The sequence below is a fragment of the Chiloscyllium punctatum genome, chromosome 20 (assembly GCF_047496795.1).
Source record: "Chiloscyllium punctatum isolate Juve2018m chromosome 20, sChiPun1.3, whole genome shotgun sequence".
Classification (NCBI taxonomy): Eukaryota; Metazoa; Chordata; class Chondrichthyes; order Orectolobiformes; family Hemiscylliidae; genus Chiloscyllium; species Chiloscyllium punctatum.
In genome coordinates this window covers 10,585,502-10,602,555 of record NC_092758.1, presented here as the reverse complement: position 1 = coordinate 10,602,555, position 17,054 = coordinate 10,585,502, and the positions used below count along the sequence as shown (strand labels likewise).

Here is a 17,054-nt window from a genome sequence, read left to right as displayed (position 1 = left end):
TATCCAGTCAGTCTGATCCCCCTCTTAGTGTAATATCCAGTCAGTCCGAACCCTCTCCCAGTGTAATATCCAGTCAGTCCGATCCCTCACCCAACGTAATATCCAGTCAGTCCAATCTCTCTCCCAGTGTAATACCCAGTCAGTCCGATCACTCTCCCAGTGTAATATCCAGTCAGTCCGATGTCTCTCCCAGTGTAATACCCAGTCAGTCTGATCTCACTCCCAGTGTAATACCCAGTCAGTCCGATCCCTCTCCCAGTGTAATATCCAGTCAGTCCGAACCCTCTCCCAGTGTAATATCCAGTCAGTCCGATCTCACTCCCAGTGTAATATCCAGTCAGTCTGATCCCTCTCCCAGTGTAATATCCAGTCAGTCCGAACCCTCTCCCAGTGTAATATCCAGTCAGTCCGATCTCTTTCCCAGTGTAATATCCAGTCAGTCCGAACCCTCTCCCAGTGTAGTATCCAGTCAGTACGATCCCTCTCCCAGTGAAATATGCAGTCGGTTCAATCCCTCTCCCAGTGTAATATCCAGTCAGTCCGATCTCTCCCAGTGTAATACCCAGTCAGTCCGATCGCTCTCCCAGTGTAATATCCAGTCAGTCCGATCCCTCTACAGCGTAATATCCTGTCAGTCCGATCTCTCCCAGTGTAATATCCAGTCAGTCCAATCCCTCCCCCAGTGTAATATCCAGTCAGTCCGATCTCTCCCAGTGTAATACCCAGTCAGTCCGATCGCTCTCCCAGTGTAATATCCAGTCAGTCCGATCCCTCTACAGCGTAATATCCTGTCAGTCCGATCTCTCCCAGTGTAATATCCAGTCAGTCCAATCCCTCCCCCAGTCTAATATCCAGTCAGTCCGATCTCTCCCAGTGTAATACCCAGTCAGTCCGATCGCTCTCCCAGTGTAATATCCAGTCAGTCCGATCCCTCTACAGCGTAATATCCTGTCAGTCCGATCTCTCCCAGTGTAATATCCAGTCAGTCCGATCTCTCCCAGTGTAATATCCAGTCAGTCCAATCCCTCCCCCAGTGTAATATCCAGTCAGTCCGATCTCTCCCAGTGTAATACCCAGTCAGTCCGATCGCTCTCCCAGTGTAATATCCAGTCAGTCCGATCCCTCTACAGCGTAATATCCTGTCAGTCCGATCTCTCCCAGTGTAATATCCAGTCAGTACGATCCCTCTCCCAGTGTAATATCCAGTCAGTCCGATCCCTCTCCCAGTGTAATATCCAGTCAGTCCGATCCCTCTTCTTAGTCACTGACATGTTACTACTTTCTAAATTTGTGAAAACCAAGCTATTGAATAAATTGATTGAGAAAGTAATTGTTCTCGGGAATACTTCACAGATTCAGGTTTTTGCATTTTGACACTTCTATTGGTTTTCCTATTTAGCCTTTTGCTGTGTGTGCACTGAAGCCCCAGTAAACATGCCCTTTGTCAAACTTCGGGATTGTGCCAATCGGTCAGCAATGCCCCCTCCCAAATAGATTTCGTGAGAAAAGTTAATACCTTTTAATAAAACCCCAATACACTCCACTCTACCTCTTTAATCTGTGGTTTACTGAGTTATTGGGCTGTTAACTGCTGAGTGTCTGTACAGCAGGAGACTGTCTGATTACTTTCACGTCGCTTTTCGAGAGTTCCTGTTCTTTTCACCTGGACTGATGCAGGGTGTCACCCGTTTGTAAACCGGGAGAGGAATGGCAAGGTACCATACATCTGCTTAGACCGCTACACCGAGTGCTAGCCAGGACTGGGAGAAAGGGTTAAGACTGCACCGCCGAGAGAAATGAACAAGACCCTGATGATAAGATTTGCAGTTATTGAAATGAAAAGTGATCTTACCTCAGTCTCACAGCCTTATCCCAGCCGATTTGATCAAGATTTCGGAGCCCCTGTCACAGTGAGCTCGCTTCCCAGAATGAATGAATTGAGATGTGGTGGACTGCGTGGGGGTGGGGGGGTGGGGTGGGGGGGAGGCGGGGGGAGAAAAACTGAGAGAGAGTTCCCTTGCGAGCCCCCTCCGCTGAATTACTGTGCGGTGCGAAGGGTGAACAGACTTCGCCAAAGTGGGGTTGGACTAGATTCTGTTGCTGCGATCCTTCACCTCTGTCAATGTGTCAGTGAACAAGGTGGATTAGCGTTACTACACATACACACACACACAGATATATTCACACACACAGATATATTCACACACACACAAACAGAGATACATTCACACACACACACACAGATATATAAAGACTCACACACACTCACACAGATATATACACACACACACTCACACAGATATATACACACAGATTTAGACACACAGACATACAGATATATTCACACACACACACAAATATATTCACACACACAGATTTATACACACACACAGATATATATACACACACACAGATATATATACACACACACACACAGATTTATACACACACACAGATTTATACACACACACAGATTTATACACACAGATATATACACACTCACACACACGGCAGTGATTACAAACTGACTGTGCCTCCAGCCTTTCACTCACTTTGGAACTGGGCTGTGGACGTTCCCAGCATTTAAAACAAGGCAATGGGGGGAAATAACGTAGTGAACCAGCAAATCTTACTACATGGAGAGATAGGAACCACCTGCAATGTCAGAGAAGAAACATTAGCCATTGCCCCTCGTCGCAATGATGCATTAATCATCCCTGTTTGTAGATCAAATCAAACAGGTTCCTTCCTCGAATACAATTACAAACTCCTTAGCTCAGTAACGCCTTGCTCAGTAAGTTGTGCTCAGACTGACCCGGACAGTAAAACTGCTGCCTCTGAACTAAAAGCAAATCTTCCATTTCAGCAGGAATCCCAGAGCAACCCACTGGGATAGGGAGGTTTCGAGGCTGGAGGGGGTTACACTGGGATAGGGAGGTTTTGAGGCTGGAGGGGGTTTCACTGGGATAGGGAGGTTTTGAGGCTGGAGGGGGTTACACTGGGATAGGGAGGTTTTGAGGCTGAAGGGGGTTACACTGGGACAGGGAGGTTTCGAGATTGGAGGGGGTCACACTGGGATAGGGAGGTTTTGAGGCTGGAGGAGATCACACTGGGATAGTGCTTATTCTGGCATTGTCAAAGAAGCTACCAAATGAATTCCATTGCCCTTCCTCCCTCCCCATATGTAAATGTAAATGTACCCTGAACTAACCTGCTGAAAGTTATGACTGTATGTGCTCCATCACTCTTCCCAGCAGCACATTCCTGATGAGGAGAACATGCTGGATAAAAATCATTGTTCACGTCCTCCCCTCAGGCACATTTGGCAATTGCACATCCACATCTCTCTTGTTAATGATTCTCCTGTCATTGTAAATTGTTTCTTCTCAACTGAAGTTTCGAACCCATCAGTGAGATCTCCTCTGAGGACCAGAGGATATAATCTCAGAATAAGGGGTCACCCATTGAAGATACAGATGAGGAGGAATTTCTTCTCGCTGAGGGGAGTGCATCTGGAATTCTTTACTGCAGAGGGCTGTTCAGGATGGATTGTGAAAGCATATTCAAGGGTATACTGGTAGCATAACGGCACGGTGGCTCAGTGGTTAGCCCTACTGCCTCACAGCGCCACAGTCCCAGGTTCAAGTCCAGCCTCAGGTGACTGTCTACATGAGTTTGCATGTTCTCCTTGTGCCTGGGTGCTCCAGTTTCTTTGCATATATGCAGGTCAAGTGAGTTGGCTATGCTAAACTGCCCAGCATGTTAGTCGGAGGGGAGTGGGTTACTCTTCAGAGGGCCTATTTCCACACTTGAGGAAATCTAATCTATTAGTTAAGGGGGAAAGTGGAGTTGAGGATTATCAGATCAGCCATGATTCGATTGAACAGCAGGGCAACATTTCTTGCCTCCCCTTGTTCTTCCAACCATCAAATCTCTCTTTCGTAAATTCCATTTGTTGCTCAATTCACCAATGCATCTCTGTCTGCCTCACCACTTAATACGATTCTGAGTGTCTTGGTATCTCCAAAGTTTGGATTTGTGCCTTACATACCAAACTCCAGGTCATTATAGTTCATCATAAGAACCCCTCATCGTTTTCTTCACATTAGAGATAACCACGGTTGCGAATGAAACACAGATGTAAAACGCTTTTTCACACAGTAAGTCATTCTGCACTGCCTGGAAATGTGGTGGTTCAACTGAGGCATTCCAAAGGGGCATTGGATGGTTATTTTGATGTGCAGGTACATGGGGGAAAAGGCAAAAGATTGGCACTAGGGGATAGAATGGGTGCAGGAGCAATGGACCAAATGGTCTCCTTCTGCACCTTAACAATGCTGTGATTCTGCAGCTCTGTGATAATACACTTGGAAGTTCAGCCATAACCTCCAGGAAAGGAGGAGCAGGCTTTAGCGGGTTGAATGGCCATACTGTTGCCCCGATTGACTCTGAGCTTGCATTTCCTTTGTGCCTTTAACACGAGGCATTCTGTTGTAGCATGGATGTAGGTTTGCTCGCTGAGCTGGAAAGTTCATTTTCAGACATTTCGTCACCATACTAGGTAACATTTTCAGTGAGCCTCCAGATGAAGCTAGTAGGGTGACGAAACATCTGAAAATGAACCTTCCAGCTCAGCGAGCAAATCTACATCCAGAACCTAAACCTGAGCTACAAATCTTCTCGAAACTCACTCTGTTGTAGCATAATAAGGTGAAATTTGACATGCGAAGAGATACCAGCTTGAGTGCTCAAAGGTTTTCACAAAGAGCTAAGATTGTAGAGAGTCTCCCAGGAGGAGAGGGGCAGAGAGTTTTAGGGAGAGAGTTAGAGAGCATGGGGCAGAAGCAACATGGCTGCCACCGGTGGAACAATGGGCATTGGGAAATGTTCAAAAGGCTGCATTCCAAAGGCCTTTAGCTAAGGAAAGATAGATTGAAATTGGAGGCAGTCCAGAGAAGATTGCCTGATATCGGGTGTAGAGGCATTGTCCTACTAGGAGAGGCTCAGGAGGTTGGACCTGTACTCACTGGAATTCAGAAACATGAGAGGTGACCTTATTGAAATGTACAAGAGTCTTAGGGGACTTAACAGGGTAGATATTGAATGGTTGCATCCTGTTGTGGGAAAGTCGAGGACCAGAGGGTATAATCTCAGTTGTGGAGGGGGGGGGGGGGGGGGGGGGGGGGGGGGGGGAGAGAGAACACATTTAAGACCGAGCTGAGGAAGAATTTCTTCTCTCCGAGGGGACTGAGTCTGTGAAATTGTTTACCACAGAGGACTGACCAGGTTGGAACGTTCAGTATATTTAAGACTGAAATAGACAGATTTTTAATCAGTAAGGGAGTCAAGGTTGAGGAAAAAAGTAGTAAAGTGGGTGTTGAGGATTACTGCGTCAGCCATGATCTCAGTGAGTGGTGGAGCAGACTCGATGGGCTGAGTGGGCTCTTTCTACTTGTGATTCTGACACAGGGTCAGAGAGGGCCAGTAAACAGTTCAGAGCTGACACTGAAAGAATAAACAAGAGATTACATGGCCAGACAGTGTAATAATGGAAAGCACTTGCATCAATTCCATCGCTAATTGAAGACATACATTGTTTGTTGAGAGTTTGATACTGTAGATGTTTTGCTACACTTCGCCCCGATATATTGCAAACAGAGGGGTAAAAAAAATCCCCAACTGATTGAAAACAGCCGCTACACAGGCACTTTGCTGGATTGCTGTTCACCAAACAACCAGGAAAAATGTTCTTTTCAAAAAGATATTAGGATTTCAGTCTTAGATTGGGCGGGTTGAGATTCTCTCCTGACTGCTCATCTCGAGGCCCATGTACATCAAGAACACCCACATCCGATGTCTGAGGTGACGCTGGTCCGCTGTGCTCAATATCCTCAAGTCGGCACTGGTGTGGGAGAGGAGGGGTGCAAATTATCCAGAGAGTCTCCAGCCCCCACCCACCTCAACCTGTTCCCCAGCACATCACGGTCTCTGATCAATGTGCAGCAGCTGTAGGAGTTAATGGAGCCAAATGGGGAAGGTGGTGTGTGGAAGGGATGGTGAGAGTCAGGGAGAGGCAGACAGAGATAGAGTCAGAGACAGAGAGACAGAGTGAAGGATGGAGAGATACAGAGAGGGTGGATAGCAGGAGCAATAGTGTCAAGGGTAGAGGCTGTACCAGAGACAGACAGAGAGAAAGAGAGATCGAGACACGATAAATAGATCCTGAGTCAGATGCTGAAGTATAAAACAAGGCATAAATCCTTTTCTGATAATTGTTTAATTTACAGAATGCATTGTTATATTTATTTGCTTCATAAATCCCAACCCAGTGTGACAGACAGAGAAAGAGAGCCAGAGAGAGAGAGAGAGAGAGAGAGAGAGAGAGAGAGAGAGAGAGAGAAAGAGTCAGAGAGAGAGAGAGAGAAAAACAAAGACAGAGAAAGAGAGCCAGATGGGGGAGACAGGGGCAAGGAGAGGGGGAGGGAGCTGGGGAGAGGGGGACGGAGCTGTGGAGTGGGGGGGAGAAAGAGGTGGTGAGAAGGGGGAGGGGGAATAGAAGGAAAATGAGACAGAGAGAGAGAAAATGGGAAGGAGATGCAGAGAAAGGAGAGGGAGGGAGAGAGACAAGCAGAAAACCTCTTCTGTATTCTATTCCCCCCCAATGTTTGCCTGGCTTTGTTTTGCAGCTCATGGTGGACTGTCAGTCCACAGATGCTCTGTGACCTGGTGAGCTATTCCAATCGGTTTGGATTTTATTTCATCTTGCTGCAACTGCAGTAGTTTATCTGGAGCATTCTGAAGGTCATATTGCAGATGTGGATAACTTTAGTCAATCTAGTATTAAATGTCCACTCCCAGTTACTGCAGAGCGGGACCAGTGATACATGTGGACCGGAATGGGTGGAGACAGGAGGTGGTTCCTCTTTGAGCAATGACAGTGCTGTTTGGGCAAAAGTCCAGCGGTTGCCTGATGTCAACAACCAAAAGAACTGCAGAGGCTGTAAATCAGAAACAAAAACAGAAATTGCTGATCGTTATCCAATGCTGTCTGTCCAACTGTTCTCTCTCTCTTTGGGCTCTATCCCCTCCTATGGTTTACCCCTTACCACCTCCCCCCATCTTATCTTTGCATAAAAAAACAACTTTTTCCTAGCTACAGTACCATCAGTTCTGAGGAAGGGTCACTCAATCTAAAACGTTAACTCTGATTTCTCTCTCCACAGATGCTGCCGAGCTACTCCAGCAATTTCTGTTTTAGCGCCTAGTTTCTGTTGTTGGCTCATTTATGTGGGCAAATGGAATTTTAAAAGGAATGGGGGATAAAAGTAGAGAGGTGATGTAATTGCATTAGGGAGACAGCGCCTGGAGTGCCCTGTACAGTTTCAGTCTCCTTACATGAGGAATTGCCTAGGAGGCAGTTCAGAGAAGGTTCATAAGATTAATTCCAGATTGAAAGGTTTGTCTTTATCGGAGAGGTTGAGCAGTTTGGCCTGATCATGTTTGAGTTTAGAAGGATAAAGGAGATCTGACAACGTTAGACTTGGATCAACCTAGAACAAGGGGTCATTGTTTTAGGATAAGGGGTAACTGATTTAGCTTAAGTTACATCCCCTACATTATGGAAACAGGCCCTTCAGCCCAAGCCCGCACCGACTCTCTGAACAGTAAATCAGCCAGACCCATTCCCCTCCCCTATATTTACCCCTGACTGATGCCCCTAACACTATGGGCAATTTAGCCTGGCCAATTCACCTGAACAGCACATCTTTGGACTACGTGAGGAAACTGGAGCACTGAGAGGAAACCCACACAGATACAGGGAGAATGCCAATCCAGGTCCTTGACACAGTGAGCTACCGTGCCGCCCATTTAAAGCTGAGGAGGAATGACTTCTCTCAAAGGATGGTGAATCTGTGGAAAACACTCCCCCTGAGTGCAGCGGACACAGGACACTGAGGAAATCTAAAGATGAGATGAATAGATGGGTTGAAGATTATGGAGAGTGGGTGGGAACGTGGTGTTGAGGCCAAGATGGGATCAGCCAGGATCGTACTGAATAATGGAGCAGGCTCGAGGGGCTGAATGGCCTAGACCTTATGTTCTTAAATAACTTTATAAAAATTGAAACAGTTTCACTTTCCTTGTGTCAGGAAAGGAATCTACAGTTTTGAACCAGTAGGTGCAGATGGACATGGAAAGGTGTGAAATGCAGACAAAATAAAGCTGACCCAGAGGACAAGGAACGGAGGGAGTGCTGCACTGTCAGAGGTGCTGTTTTTGCATTGATGTCCTTAATCCAGCTCCTTTCAGACCCCACAGCTGTATTAGAGAGCATATTGCTTTATTATTGAGATACTGACCAGTGACATTCATTGAAATCAGTAGTTGGGGAATTTAAACATCGTTCTTTACCTAAACCTGGAATAAAACTATTGTCAGTAATTGGGACAAGCTACTAGTTTGTAGTTTAAAAAAATCCCATCCGGTTCATTAATGTTCTAAAGAACATCCCTGCAACCCTGCATTTCCCATGGCTAACCCATCTAACCTGCACATCCCGGGATGTTATGGGTAATTTCCCATGGCCAATCCACCTGACCTGCACATCTTAAGACTGTGGGAGAAACCGAACCACCCGGAGGAAACCCACACAGACTCTGGGAGAATGCACAAACTCCACACAGACAGTCGCCCGAGGCTGGAATCGAATCTGGGTCCCTGGTGCTGTGAGGCAGCGGTGCTAACCACTGATCCACCATGCTGCCCCTTTATGCTGAGTTGCATTTGTTTTTTCAGTGATTGTGTTCTGTGATAAGGAACAGGTCCAGCTCAGAAGTTCTGAAAGATGTGTTAGAAATTTTCTGGGGATTGAAATGAATGTCGCAGGCAATTCGGATGCCCTCTTCATCATCAGCACTGACTCCACACTCAACCTATCCCAATGACGAATGGACCACGTATCTCCTGAGAGATAGGATTCTCTCATTATAATGGAAAACGATATAATCCTCACTAACAACCTGCCTTTATCTAGCACCTTTAACACTTTTACATTCTATACAGTGAGTACGAAATGATGCTTGACGCCAAATTACACAAGAAAATTATCAAACATTTGGCCAAAGGAGTAAGTTTTAAGGACCCATGTGTAGAGAGGAGAAAGGGAGCTGAGCTGTTGAGAGAGGGGTTTCCTGAGTTTAAAGTTGAGACGGTTGAACAGTCAACAGCTGATGGTGCTGGCGAGGTGGAAATCAAGTTGCCTGAAAGGCCAGAGTTTAAACAAATAGATACAATATGTTATGATATAGGAACAGGAGGAGGCCTTTCAACCAATCATGCCTACTCTGAGGTCAGTAAGATTATGATTGAGTCTTGAGTCTTTTCCTCATCTTGTCTATCTCCCAGAAACCTTCACACCTTCGTCAATCAGAAGTCTGTCCACCCTCAGATACTGACTGATCCAGGCCTCCACTCCTCGTAATGGGATTAGTGACCACTTTGAGAAGTAATTCCTTCTCCTCACAATCAAATGGGAAATCCCTTATTTTTGAACCATGCTCCTGAGTTTCTGCTCTGGTGGGGAAACATCTCTTAGCGTCAACTCTGTCAAGCCTCCTCTGAATCCTAAAATCTGTCCCAGGGGAGGCCCAACATTCGCTCACAAGACACCCCTTTATTTCAGGAATTGAAATGAGTGAAAATTGAAGGCCTTAAGGAGATTATAGGGAAGGATTTTTATTTATTCATCCACTTGATGTGGGTGTTACTGGCTAGGCCAGCATTTATTACCCATAGGGCAGTTAAAAGTCAACCACATTACTGTGGATCTGGAGTCACGTGTAGGCCAGACCAGGTAAGGATGGCAGTTTCCTTCTCTCAAGGACATGAGGGAAACAGATGGGATTTGTGAATATATGTGGTCATCCTTCGCATCTTAATTCCAGATTTTTGTTGAATTCAAGTTTTGCCATCTGTCAAGAGTGGGACAATACACCTGACACCTCAGGGATCTCTGGAATTATAGTCTAGCAATAACACCACTCACCTGTCATCTCCCTCATTGAACATGAGGCCGTCAACTCTCTCATTAAGCATGAGGATGAGAATTGTCAATCTGAGTTGCTGGAACACTCAGAGCCACTGGAGGTCAGTGTGGATGCTGGCTGCAACCCAACAGTTCCATTCTCCACAGTAAATGGCTCCATTCAGAGAATCGCAATCACTGTCTCAGTGCGATCAATGACCTCAGGACAGCCATCACGTGATTGCATGTCAGGATATAGTACATCGACAAGGCACAAGGCAGGGATGTGATGGAATACTCCCCACTTGTCTGGATGGGCACAGCTCCAACAACACTCAAGAAGCTTGACACCATCCAGGGCAAAGCAGCACACTTGATTGACACCACATCCACAAGCATCCACTCCCTCCACCATCAAAGCTCAGGAGCAGCAGTGTGGACTATCTACAAGATTCACTGCAGAAATTCACCAAAGATCCTCAGACACCACACGCTGTACATCTCTATGACTCTATCACCTTCCAAACCCACAACATCCGTCTAGAAGGACAAGGGCAGCAGATACATGGATACACCAATTGCAAGTTTCCTTCCAAGCCACTTACCATCCTGACAGGAAATGTGTCACTGTTTCTTCACTGTCGCCGGGTCTTAATCCTGGAATTCCCTCCTTAAGGGCATTGTGGGTCAGCTGACAGTGCCTGGATTGGAGCGGTTCAAGAAGGCAGCTCACCACCATCTTCTCAAGTGGACAACTAGGGATGGGCAATAAATGCTGGCTACACTGCTCACTTTGCCTGACTGAATAAAACAATTAGAAAAATAAGTTAAATTTTTAAAAGTTCAAAATTTAAATAATGTTTTAATGATTCCAGACACCCTGTGTTCCTCTTCAATTATTTTTATTGAGAAATTAAAAGGGTTTCCTATTTATATATTATTTAATCAGACAAAACGTGTCTTTATTAGCAATGGAATCTTCTGGATTTATATCTTTAAAAACATGTAATAGAATCATGGAGACTTATAGCAAGGAAACAGAGCCTTGAATCTAACTTGTCCATGCTGACCAGATATCCTAACCTAAGCTAGTCCCACTTGCCAGCACTTGGCCCATATCCCTCTAAACCATTCCTGTTCATATACCCATCCAGATGCCTTTTAAATGTTGTAATTGTACCAGCCTCCATCACTTCCTCTGGCAGCTCATTCCATGCATGCACCACCCTCTGTGTGAAAATGTGGCCCCTCAAGTCTCTTTTAAATCTTTCCCCTCTCACCCTAAACTTATGCCCTCTAGTTTTGGACTCCCCTTCCCCAGGGAAAATACTTTGGTTGTTCACCCTACCCACGCCTCTCATGATTTCACAAACTTCTAAGTGGAAGAGACAGCTAGAGGAAGGAAGGAAAGAGAAAGGGAAGTGTGAGAGAGAAAGAAAAGAGAGATGAAATTATTTGGGTAGAGACTGAGAGGAAAGGGAGGGAGGGACGGAGAGAGACCAAGGACAAAGGGACGGGAAGAATTGATTAATAAAGAGCCAAAGAGAAAGGAAGAAAGAGAGGAAACACAAAGTGAGAAAGGTGGAGTACAGAAATAGAATGAAATATAGATGTCAGTAAACGCAGATAGAATGAAAATAAAAGATGTAAGAAAATTACAAGGAGGAAAAGGGGACAGAGACAACAACTGTCTAAGAAAGTGAAAACTGAGGAAAATGGGGAAATGGACCCAGAAAATTTGGAGAATCTGAGGAAAGAGAAACAGCATTAGCAGGAGGGGGTCTGTTGGTGGTACAGGTACACAATTCTTTATCCAAAATCCTGGGGGGGGGGGGGGGGTGGCGGCGTGGGGCAGTTGTTTTTCAGATTTTGGAATTTTTTTGAATTTCAGAGTAAATGACATTTTCACAGTGAAATAAAAATATTTTACTGAACACTAGACCCATGTGTGACAAGTACGAGTGCTGAAACACAGTCGATGCCTGCCAGTGCTGGGCCATGCCACCACATCACTGATTTGGGTCGAGTGAGTGTGGAGTTGGCTCACCTGTTCGCACGTCAAACAACCTTCTTATGCAGAAAAAAACTTCACATTTCAGATAAAGGATTGTGTACCTGTACAGGACTGGAGGCTCCAGATTTGGGATTTGAGAGAGATGGAATATCAAATTTCTATCCTGGGAATGGGGGAAGGCAATGTGGGTTGATGGTGCCATCTAATGTTCAAGCAAGAGAGTGCAGTACATGCTGCACTGGGTAGAAGCTGCAGCATGTAGCAATCCTTCAATATCTACAAGGAGACCCCACCTCTCCATATTACAGAAATATAACAAGCTGGATGGTGCTGCCTCTGCCATGGCTCAGTGAGGATCAGGCTCGCATCAGCTTCAGAATTGTTAACTCTGATTACTCTCCACAGATGCTGCCAGACCTGCTGCGCTTCTCCAGCAATTTGTTTCTGTTTTTGGTAAGGATGGCAGATTTGCGTCCTGAAGGACCTTTGCAATGGAATTTTTATAGCAATCGTCAGTGGTCATTATTAGACTTTTAATTGCAGAGTTTTGTTTTAACTGACTTCAAATTCTGCTACCTAAGATGACAGGATTCAAACCTGGGTTCCCTGTACATACTCTGGGTCTCTGGATTAATGATCCAGTGATAATACAGGGAAATGTCTCCCCTTATTATGTCTAAATGATTCTGAATGCCTGTCTTTCTTGTTCTAACTTGTGTGCCTTAAAAGGTCTTTGCCCTTTCCATTTGCTGTGCCCCTAAAGTTTCATCTAATTGTTCTTACAGTGTTAGTAATTCCTGTCATCCACAGTTTGGAAATTTTGTCCTGTACTTCCAAGCCTCGGTCATTATTGCACTGTTGAGAAAATCAGCAATGCTTGTTGCGAGATGTTTGGGAAATTGTGGGTGGCTGTTGGGACAGATATGATGCTGCAGGTTTGTGTGCACATTTCAAATCCCAGTGAGATACATTGTCTGCTGTTTTGGTGAGTAAAATGACCTATTGCCGCTAGGACAGAAAGTTCTAGGAAAGAATGTAGGTAAACATCAGTCCACAGGCTTCCTGACTCATATCTGAGTGACCAGCAGTTGACCCCCAAGAGTTTTATCAAAGACTTTGGAAAGTGCCACACTGACAAGAGGAGCTGTTTTACAACCAAGACGTGAAACCAGCTTCCTTCTCAAAACTGCGTCAAAGAAACAATGGCCTCAAGGCTGAAAGAGACATTTTTAATCAGGAAAGGAATTGAAGATTATGGGGTACAGCAGGAACGTGGTTTTGAAGATTAGGATTAGCCATGACCTCACTGAAGCAGACTTGATGAGCTAAATGGCCTACGTAGAGTCAGAGATGTCCAGCATGGAAATAGACCTTTCGGTCCAATTCGTCCATCCCGACCAGATATCCTAAACTAATCTAATCTCATTTGCCAACACTTGGCCCATATCCCTCCAAACCCTTCCTAAGTATATACCCACCAAAATTCCTTAAATTTGTTGCAATTGTACCAGCCTCCACCACTTCCTCTGGCAGCTCATTCCATATACACACACCACCCTCAGCGAGAAAATGTTGCCCCTTAGGTCCCTTTTAAATCTTTCCCCTTCACCTTAAACCTATGCCCTCTAGTTCTGGACTCCCCCACCCCAGGGAAAAGACCTTGTCTATTTACCCTATCCATGCCCCTCATGATTTTATGAGCTCACCCATCAGCCTTCAAAGCTCCAGGGTAAACAATCCCAGCCTATTCAGCCTCTCCCTGTAGCTCAAATCCTCCAACCCTGGCAACATCCTTATAAATCTTTTCTGAACCCTTTCAGGTTTCAAAACATCCTTCCGATAGGAAGGAGACCAGAACTGCACGCTTTATTCCAAAAGTGGCCTAACCAATGTCCTATACAGCTGTAGCATGACCTCCTAACTCCTGTACTCAATGCACTAACCAATAAAGGAAAGGATACCAAACACCTTCCTCACTATCCTATCTACCTGCAACTCCACTTTCAAGGAACTTTCTGCTCCAAGATCATATGGTCTTATATTGAAGACATTCACAGAAACTCTCTCATTGGTGCCAATTTATTCCTCTAGTGATATCAGTGAAGCAGGTTATCAGGTTGCTTGTGGGAGCTTGCTGTGCTTACAAAGAGAGAGAGAGACAGCAAGAGAGTGAGAGCAAGAGCGAGGCAGCACGAGAACAAGAGAGCGTGCAGAAAGCAAGCGAGTAGGACACCAAGTGCCTGGCGCCAGAAAGAGAGACAGAGAGAAGAGAACCTCCTCACCCAGAGGTAGGGACACTAACCCTGCAAAACAAGAACCCTCCCCTTAACCTTCAATACTTAGGGCAATACAAGCGAATCTATGCCTTTCACTCCCAATGTAAATCTGGCAAATCCAGTGTAAGACAGCTTTAAAATTCAACACAAACATTGAAGTTACAGTCAGAATGTTGTGGGAACAAAGTGAAATGATGGGATTGGCAGGGTTAGCCCAAATACAGGCTGAATCTGATCACAGGAATAATGTCAGTCATTCACCAGCCAATGGAGAAGTAGAGTTACTAGTTAGCTATTTGGTTCATGACCCACATCACGATACAACTGAATTTTTACCCTTGGGTCAGAATGAGCAGACAGGCAGAGAGACTGCTGTGTGTGGATAAACTGGGTGGTGGACAAAATGCTGTTATTCCCCCCCTCCACCCCATGGATCTCATGCCAATGTATCCCTCTTTCACCACACCGGCTGGCCTCACACCTCTAAGTAAATCCATTCTCCTCCCTTCCTGCACCATCAGCCCAAGGGGTTTAATGTAGACAAAGCCTCATTAATACATCGTACTGCATACTGCCGATGGGCCGAGCATCCTCCTAATGCACTGAAACCCCTCCAAATCTGTGTTTGAAATTACACAGTCTCTTGGATCATCGCCCAGTGGCTTCCAGGAAACTGAGAGACTAAATAAACTGCAGCTGATCACATCGCTCGCTGTGTAAATACTGAGTACAAACACAGAGAAACATCTCACCAGCAAGAGGGGTGAGCCATTAGAAAATGAAGAATCAAACAACTGATCCAGTGTGTATAAACCCCACCAGCAGTCACAGATAATCCCCATTCCCAACTACATATAATCCCCACATCCAGAAACGTATAAACCTCACCATTAGACACGTATCGTTCCCAACTCCAACCACATATATCCTGCAATCCCAGCACTGTATTATCACCACGCCCAGCTACATATAATCCCCATCTCAAGAAATGTATCAACTCCACCATTAGATACACAAACTCCCCACTCCAGAAACGTATAATCCCCACCCCTAGAAATGTATAATTCCCCATCCTCAGATGCATATAATCCCCACCACTAGCCAGAAAGGGTTCAGAAAAGATTTACAAGGATGTTGCCAGGATTGGAGGATTTGAGTTACAGGGAGAGGTTGAATAGGCTACGGCTGTTTTCCCTGGAGTGTCAGAAGCTGAGGGGTGACATTATAGAGGTTTATAAAATCATGAGGGGCATGGATAGGATAAGTAGACAAAGTCTCTTCCCTGGGGTGGGGGAGTCCAGAACTAGAGGGCATAGGTTTAGGGTGAGAGGGGAAAGATACAAGAGACCAGAGGAGCAGCTTTTTCAGGCAAAGAGTGGTGCGTGTATGGAATGAGCTGCCAGAGGAAGTGGTGGAGGTTGGCATAATTACAACATTTAAAAGGCATCTGGATGGGTGTAGGAATAGGAATGGTTTAGAGGGATACAGGCCAGTGCTGGCAAATGGGACTAGATTGGGTTGGGATACCTGGTCAGCATGGACGGGTTGGACCGAAGGGTCTGATTTCCATGACTCAATCACTATGACACGTACACCACTACCCTCAACCATTAATTGACACCATGCCCAGACCTATATAATCTCCACAATCAGTCAGGTATAAACCCCACCTCCAGCCACATTTAATACCCACAACCAGCAATCTGCAATCGCCCTCCCTGGGTGGTACAACCCCCACTCCCACCCCTGGGTGGGTATAATCCCCACCCCTGGGTTGGGTACGACCCCCAGTCCCATCCCTGGGTAGGTATGACCCCCCCACTCCCACCCCTGGGTGGGTATAATCCCCACCCCTGGATTGGGTCTAACTCCCACCCCTGGGTTGAGTATGACCCCCACACCCACCCCTGGGTGGGTATAATCCCCACCCCCAGATTGGGTATAACTCCTGCCCGTGGGTTGGGTATGACCCCCACTCCCACCCCTGGGTGGGTATAATCCCCACCCCTGGATTGGGTATAACTCCCACCCCTGGATTGGGTATAACTCCCACCCCTGGGTGGGTACAAGCCCCAGTCCCACCCCTGGTTTGGGTAATACCCCTGGGTTGGGTGTAACCCGCACCCCTAGCCAGGCCTAATGTCCCCCGCAAACCAATATAATACACACCCCAAGCTGGGTATACTGCCCTCCCTCAGTTGTGTATTACCCCACCCCCGGGGGTGCTGCACTGCCGCTGGGGCCTTCCTTCAGACGGGGTGCTACGCCACGCCCCTTTCCGTTATTCCAAGGCGACTGGAACAGAAGGATCTCGAAGGAGCAGGGGTGGTCGCCCGAAATCGGAGGAAACCCCGCGTCTGTGGGATCGTGCTGTGCACTAACCGGTCCCTGAAGGAAGCGCTGCAGGAATTGGCTGGAGGACTTGGGAGACCTCCAACGCCAAAGATCACAAAGGCGGCAAGAGTGCAGAGGGTCTGCATCCCCTCGCCCCCACCCCGGGCCAGGCCAGTCTAGTCCAGTCCTCCAAGTGAGGGGTTGTGGGATACAGGAGGAGCTGGACATCGCAGGGCGGCTGGACGTTACCCCGGTAACCAGATAAACACCAGAATAAGCCAAGGCCTGGGTCGCCATTAGTCAATTAGACGAGGAGTTATGACAATAATTTACTCTTTATTGTTGAAGGTTGCTGCTTGGATTGGTTTGATGATGAGATGCCATCAGTCAGTCCATTTGGCCCATC

The 17,054-nt window shown here is 46.3% G+C and overlaps 1 protein-coding gene across 5 annotated transcripts in view; it reads right to left on the bottom strand.

Moving 5' to 3' along the window:
* LOC140491875 (protein NDNF-like) overlaps nt 1–16,835 on the bottom strand; it is a 43,330-nt gene extending 26,495 nt beyond the window's left edge. The window contains exons 1-3 of one of the 5 annotated variants that reach the window (XR_011963443.1): nt 16,697–16,835; nt 10,630–10,825; nt 5,526–6,998 (exon numbers count right to left, since the gene is read on the bottom strand). The gene's annotated coding sequence lies outside the window, so the exon portion shown is untranslated. The other 4 variants (XR_011963444.1, XM_072590303.1, XM_072590305.1 and 1 more) reach the window with 4 other exon arrangements.
* Between the last annotated feature and the right edge of the window lie 219 nt (nt 16,836–17,054).